Below are 7,057 nucleotides of genomic sequence, written 5' to 3'. Positions count from 1 at the left end.
GGGAGGATGTGTGGGGGAGGAGGGGAGGATAAGGTGGTGGTGAGGGACGGATCAGGGGTGGAAAAAGGGGAAGGTTGTGGGTGAAGACAGTAAGAAGTCTCACAACACCAGGTTAAAGTCCAACAGGTTTATTTGGTAGCAAATACCATAAGCTTTCGGAGCGCTGCTCCTTCGTCAGCTGGAGTGGAAATGTGCTCTCAAACAGTGCACAGACACGAAATCAAGTTACAGAATACTGATTAGAATGCGAATCCCTAAAGCCAGCCAGGTCTTAAAGGTACAGACAATGTGGGTGGAGGGAGCATTAAACACAGGTTAAAGAGATGTGTATTGTCTCCAGACAGAACAGCTAGTGAGATTCTGGAAGACCAGGAGGCAAGCTGTGGGGGTTACTGATAAAGTGACATAAATCCAACATCCCGGTGTTTGGCCGTCCTCATGTGTGCGGAACGTGGCTATCAGGAGATTGGCCACTTGCTATTGTGGGTGAATACAGGGAAGAGGTTGGTCTTATTTCTCCAGTGACTGTTGTTCGCACATTGTCCAGTGTGAAAATGAGATCCCCGAGTCCCCTCCATTCACACAGACAGATCACTGAGCCAGTAAGCTGGACAACAGCACCACTCGCCCCCACGGCCTGAGAGCACGTCCCCCTCACTGACAGCACCGCTGCCCCACCCCTGCCTGACAGCACCTGCTCACCGACTGTCACTCATTCAACAACTCACCCTCTGCTTCACATTACTTGATGGCCTTTGTTCCCAACTCCCTGTGGAGAAAAACAGGTCACTTACTGGACAGTTTACAAAGCGGCAGAACTGGGGAAGGGGGGACGCAGGGGGGATGTGGGGGGGAAGGGGGGACGCGGGGGCGGAAGGGGGGGCGAAGGGGGGCGGAAGGGGGGGGAAGGGGGGGGAAGGGGGGAAGGGGGGGAAGGAGGGGAAGGGGGGAAGGGGGGGAAGGGGGGAAGGGGGGGAAGGGGGGAAGGGGGGGAAGGGGAGAATGGGGGAGGGGAGGTGATGCGGGGGGAAGGGGAAGGGTTAAGGGTGGAAGGGGGGGAAGGGGACAGAAGGGGGGGAAGGGGGGAGGTGGTGGGGAAGGGGGAGGTGGTGGGGAAGGGGGGGAAGAGGAAGGAAGGGGGAGGGGGGGAAATGGGGGGAATGAGGGGGCGGGGGGCAGAGGGGGCGGGGGGCAGGGGGGCGGCGCAGGGGGGGCGGTGCGGGGGGCAGGGGGGGCGGCGCGGGGGGCAGGGGGGCCCGCGGGGGGCAGGGGGGCGCGCGGGGGGCAGGGGGCGGCGCGGGGGCAGGGGGGGCGGCGCGGGGGGCAGGGGGGGCGGCGCGGGGGGCAGGGTGGGCGGCGCGGGGGCAGGGGGGTGGCGCGGGGGCAGGGTGGTGGCGCGGGGGCAGGGGGTCGGCGCGCGGGGCAGGGGGGTCGGCGCAGGGGGGGCGGCGCGGGGGGCAGGGGGGGCGGCGCGGGGGGCAGGGGGCAGGGGTGGTGGCACCGGGGCACAGGGGGTGGCACGGGGGGCACCGCGGGGGCGCGCAGGGTGCACGGGGGGGGAGCACGGGGAGCACGAGGTGCAGCGCGGGGGGCAGCGCCGCGGGCAGCGGGGGGCAGGGGGCGGCGCGGGGGGAAGCGGGGGCGGTGCGGGGCAGGGGGGGGCAGCGCGGGGGGAAGCGGGGGCGGTGCGGGCGGCGCGGGGGGAAGCGGGGCGGTGCGGGGGGCAGGGGGGGCAGCGCGGGGGGCAGGGGGGCGGCCTGGCGGGCACAGGGGGCGGGCCCGGGGGCAGGGGGGGGCGTCACGGGGGCAGTGGGGGCGGCGCAGGGGGCAGGGGTGGTGGCGCGGGGGGCAGGGGGGGTGGTGCTGGGGGCAGGGGGGTGGGCGTGGGGGGCAGGGGGTGATGCGGGGTAAGGGGGCAACGCGGGGTGAAAGGGGCGACGCGGGGTGAAGGGGGCGACGTGGGGGTAAGGGGGCGACGCGGGGGGAATGGGGTAGGGGGCGAATGCGGGAGGTGGGGCGAATGGGGGACGAATGGGGGAGGGGGGGCGAATGGGGATGGGAATGAGGAAGGGAGAATGGGATGGGCTGTTGGTCCGGGGGAGGGGGGGAGGGGAGGGAGAGAGGGGTGAAGAGGGAGGTTGGGGAGGAGGGAGCTAAACCCCGAGCCCTGCCCCTCTGTCCCCTGACCTTGCCACGGTTCATATTGCTGCCTTCACTCCGGTGTTGGGATGGCCCGCTCGCGGTTACCATGCCAACGGCTCCGAAAGTCGCTTCAGCGTGCGTGCTTTCTGTCGGGCCATGAACTGCGACTGCGCAGTGCGAACTGGCCGGATCCGTCAACTGCGATTGCGCAGTACGACGCAAACGTTTACTGTATTGGGAGTCCCACTGGAGTTTCCTCTCCAAACTGAACAAAAAGTTAAATAAACAATGAAACCAATTCTCCACATCTGCTGAGAGAGTTAACAGGGCGGAAAAAGAGGTGTAACAGGTTTGAAGCATTGTTGGAGCAGTGAGATGAGGAAAGACAAGAAGGATGTGGAGTGGTGGGGAGGGGAGTGAAACTGTGAGGGACTGGGCTTGGACCCCAGCACGGCCAGCCTGGACCCACCTGGACCCCAGCACAGCCAGCCTGTTCCCACCTGGACCCCAGCACAGCCAGCCTGTTCCCGCTTGGACCCCAGCATGGCCAGCCTGTTCCCGCCTGGACCCCAGCACGGCCAGCCTGTTCCCGCCTGGACCCCAGCACGGCCAGCCTGTTCCCGCCTGGACCCCAGCACGGCCAGCCTGGACCCTAGCACAGCCAGCCTGTTCCCACCTGGACCCTAGCACAGCCAGCCTGTTCCCACCTGGACCCTAGCACAGCCAGCCTGTTCCCACCTGGACCCCAGCACAGCCAGCCTGGTCCTTCCTGGACCCCAGCACAGCCGGCCTGGACCCCAGCACACCAACCTGGACCCCAGCACGGCCAGCCTGTTCTCGCCTGGTCCCCAGCACAGCCGCCCCAATCCCCAGCACGGCCGCCCCAATCCCCAGCACGGCCGGCCCAGTCCCCAGCACGGCCGGCCCGGTTCCCAGCACGGCCGGCCCGGTTCCCAGCACGGCCGGCCCAATCCCCAGCACAGCCGGCCCGGTCCCCAGCACGGCCGGCCCAATCCCCAGCACGGCCGGCCTGTTCCCACCTGGACCCCCAGCACAGCCAGTCTGGTCCCGCCTGGACCCCCAGCACAGCCGGCCTGGACCCCCAGCACAGCCGGCCTGGACCACCAGCACAGCCAGCCTGGTCCTGCAGCACAGCCAGCTTGGTCCTGCCTGGACCCCAGCACAGCCAGCTTGGTCCTGCTTGGTCCCCAGCACAGCCGGTCTGGACAATGGTCTGAAACTCTTGATTTGGGGACAGGCTGACCAGTGCAGAGGTGAATTTGCAACGTAACACAATGTACCACACTGGGTCCTGACCAAAAGCGATGTATTTGTCGGCTGGTGAACTGGGCATCCAATCAGAGCCAGATTACTCTGCATTTACTGATAGGCACATTGAGCAAAATTAGAATCTGATTCTTATATTCTTATTTATGATTGTTTGAAGTTTGAAAGAGCGGGAAAATACTTTATGAACCTTTATCTTGAGGTGTGTGAGGAACGAAGAGAGGAGAGAAGGAGGAGGCAGACCCTGCTGAGGTTTTACTGTTTTTGCGACATGTGAGCAAGTTTGTGATTCGACCCAGGGCAGGCCAGCAGCAGCAAGGTGCCGAAAGTCACCACAAGGTGATCAGCCGCCAAGGAGGAGAGGTGAGCTGGCGAATTGACCCAGGTCTGAGGGCAGGCTAACAAAAGTGAGGCTTTAGGCCCCAAACCAAGCCTTAGCCACGAGGAGATGAGGAGTGAGGCAGGCGGCTGCCTTGAAGACCCCAGGTGATCAGGTGAGTGGTTTTATGAGTGTGAGGGATAGGGGGGTGGAGAGTGTGTGAGGGGGAAAGCTCGGGTTGTAGACTTGCAGGGAGAATGATTGTCTGAGGGCCAAGTTGTATTTTGGAGGAAAGGCGATGTTATAATTGGTTTGGGGATCTGTGGGGAGGGAGAGTTTGTGAGTCTGTGAGAGGTGAAATGGGCAGGAGAAAAGTAGTGTGAGTTTTATTTGAAGTCCTGATTTCACAACTTCTTAGTTAAAAGATGAATCTGATTTTTGCAGAGCTTGAATTGAAACTGATAAAAATGTGGGATTGACTGTGCAAATGCCTGCTCTTTCAGACACTTTATGAAAATCATGAGAATGGAATCATACAGTGTAATGGCACAGCAGAGAATGGGATCATACTGTGTAACGGCAGGGCAGAGAATGGGATCATACTGTGTAATGGCACAGCAGAGAATGGGATCATACTGTGTAATGGCACAGCAGAGAATGGGATCATACTGTGTAACGGCAGGGCAGAGAATGGGATCATGCTGTGTAATGGTTTGTCCAGAATGGGATCATACTGTGTCATGGTCTGTCCAGGGTGGGATCATAATGTGTAATGGTCAGTACAGAATGGGATCGTACTGTTCAATTAGACAATATAGAATGGGATCGCACTGTGTAATGGTCAGTACAGAATGGGATCACACTGTGTAATGGTTTGTCCAGAATGGGATCGTACTATGTAATGGTCTGTCCAGAATGGTATCGCACTGTTTCATTAGACAATACAGAATGGGATCGTACTGTGTAATAGGTCAGTACAGAATCAAAGCAGCGTTATCCAACATATAGCTTGCAGGCCTGAGTTTGCCTACCAAAGCTTTCTGTCTAGCCTGCCAAACTTTCATAAAAGCAAGAAGCAGGAGTGGGCCATTCGGCCCCTCGAGCCTGCTCCGCCATTCATTTTGGTCATGGGGCTGGTCATCGAATTCAATATCCTGATCCCCCTTTCCTCCCATAACCCTTGATCCCTTTAGCCCTAAGAGCTATATCTAATTTCTTCTTGAAATCAGACAACATTTTGGCCTCAATGACATTCTGTGGTAGTAAATTGCACACATTTACTACCCTCTGGGTGAAGAAATTTCTCCTCACCTTCGTTCTAAAAAGTTTACCCCTTATCCTCAAACTATGATCCCCTAGTTCTGGACCCCTTCGCCATTGGGAACATTCTTTCTGAATCTACCTTGTCTAATCCTGTTAGAATTTTGTAAATTTCTATGAGATCCCCTCTCACTCTTCTAAACTCCAGTGACTATAATCCTAATCTCTCCTCATATGACAGATCTGCCATCCCAGGAATCAGCCTGGTAAACCTTTGTTGTACTCCCTCTTTAGCAAGGACATCCTTCCTCAGATAAGGACACCAAAACTGCACAAGTGTGGCCTCACCAACGCCCTAAACAATTGCAGCAAAACATCCCCATCCCTATACTCAAATCCTCTCGCTATGAAGGCCAACATTCCATTTGCTGCCTTTACTGACTGCTGTACCTGCGTGCTTACTTTCAGCAACTGGTGCACAAGGACTCCAAGGTCTCATTGCGTATCCACCTCTCTCAATTTACACCCATTCAAATAATAATCTGTTGTCCTATTATTGCTGTCAAAGTGGATAATCTCACATTTATCCACATTATACTGCATCTGTCATGCAGATGCCCACACACACAGCCTGTCCAAGTCACACTGAAGCATCTCTGCATCCTCCTCACAGCTCACCCTCCCACCCAATTTTGTTTCATTTGCAAATTTGGAGATAATACATTCAGTTCCCTCTTCCAAATCATTAATATATAATGTGAACAGTTGGGATCCTAGCACAGATCCCTTGGGAACCCCATTAATCACTGACTGCCAATCAGAAAAAGACCCATTTATGCCAACTCTTTGCTTCCTAACTGCTAACCAGTTTTCTATCCATCTCAAGACATTGCCTGCAATCCCATGTGCTTTAACTTTACAAAGTAGTCTGTTATGTGAGACCTTGTCGAAAGCATTCTGAAAGTCTAAATAAACCACATCCACTGGTTCTCCTCGGTCAACTCTATTAGTTACATCCTCATAAAATTCAAATTGGTTCGTCAAGCATGATTTCCCTTTTGTAAATCCATGCTGACTTTACATAGAACATAGAACAGTACAGCACAGTACAGGTCCTTCGGCCCTCGATGTTGTGCCGAGCTTTGTCCAAAGCCAAGCTCAAGCTATCCCACTCCCTATCATTCTGGTGTGCTCCATGTGCCTATCCAATAATCGCTTGAAATTTTCTAAAGTGTCTGACTCCACTATCACAGCAGGCAGTCCATTCCACACCCCAACCACTCTCTGAGTAAAGAACCTACCTCGTACATCCCTCCTATATCTCCCACCATGAACCATATAGTTATGCCCCCTAGTAACAGCTACATTCACCCGAGGAAATAGTCTCTGAACGTTCACTCTATTTATCCCCCTCATCATCTTATAAACCTCTATTAAGTTACCTCTCATCCTCCTCCGCTCTAAAGAGAAAAGCCCTAGCTCCCTCAACCTTTCCTCATAAGACCTACCCTCCAAACCAGGCAGCATCCTGGTAAATCTCCGCTGCACTCTCTCCAATGCTTCCACATCCTTCTTATAGTGAGGTGACCAGAACTGCACACAATATTCCAAATGTAATCTTATATTTACAATAATGTAGGTGAACAATGCAATATCAGCTCAGTTGATCCTGTTGTGGGGAAATTAAAGAAATGGTTACCTGACACACAAAATGGTTAAATTTCAAAGGGAACCAAGCCACAGATAGAGCAGCACAGGACAGGAGACAATTGGCGAGCTGCCAATAGCAGCAACAGAACAGACAGACGAAATAGATATTTGGGACTTACATGAGGATACCTTGAAAGAGGAAAAGGAAAAGTGGGAAGCACAGGGAGCGGTCAAAGGGACTGATAACATTTGGAGATGGGAAGATAAGGTAATAGCACCAGAGTGCATACAAAACACCCTATTGGAACTACACCATGGACTCTCACATGCGGGTAGAGAGGCCATGATAACTAGTATAGGAAAGGAATGGTGGTGGAAAGGAATGGGAAGAGACATAGC

General features: G+C 55.7%; 1 protein-coding gene across 2 annotated transcripts in view; it reads right to left on the bottom strand.

The window, feature by feature from the left end:
• ttll9 (tubulin tyrosine ligase-like family, member 9) overlaps positions 1-2,315 on the bottom strand; it is a 120,816-nt gene extending 118,501 nt beyond the window's left edge. Inside the window, exons 1-2 of one of the 2 annotated variants that reach the window (XM_078236335.1) lie at positions 2,188-2,315; positions 729-769 (exon numbers count right to left, since the gene is read on the bottom strand). The gene's annotated coding sequence lies outside the window, so the exon portion shown is untranslated. The remainder of the gene's footprint in view (positions 1-728; positions 770-2,187) is intronic. The other variant, XM_078236336.1, reaches the window with a different exon arrangement.
• Between the last annotated feature and the right edge of the window lie 4,742 nt (positions 2,316-7,057).

This window comes from Mustelus asterias, chromosome 20, assembly GCF_964213995.1.
Source record: "Mustelus asterias chromosome 20, sMusAst1.hap1.1, whole genome shotgun sequence".
NCBI lineage: Eukaryota > Metazoa > Chordata > Chondrichthyes > Carcharhiniformes > Triakidae > Mustelus > Mustelus asterias.
Note: the sequence above shows the minus strand (reverse complement) of the source record. Positions and strands in the feature narration are given on the sequence as shown.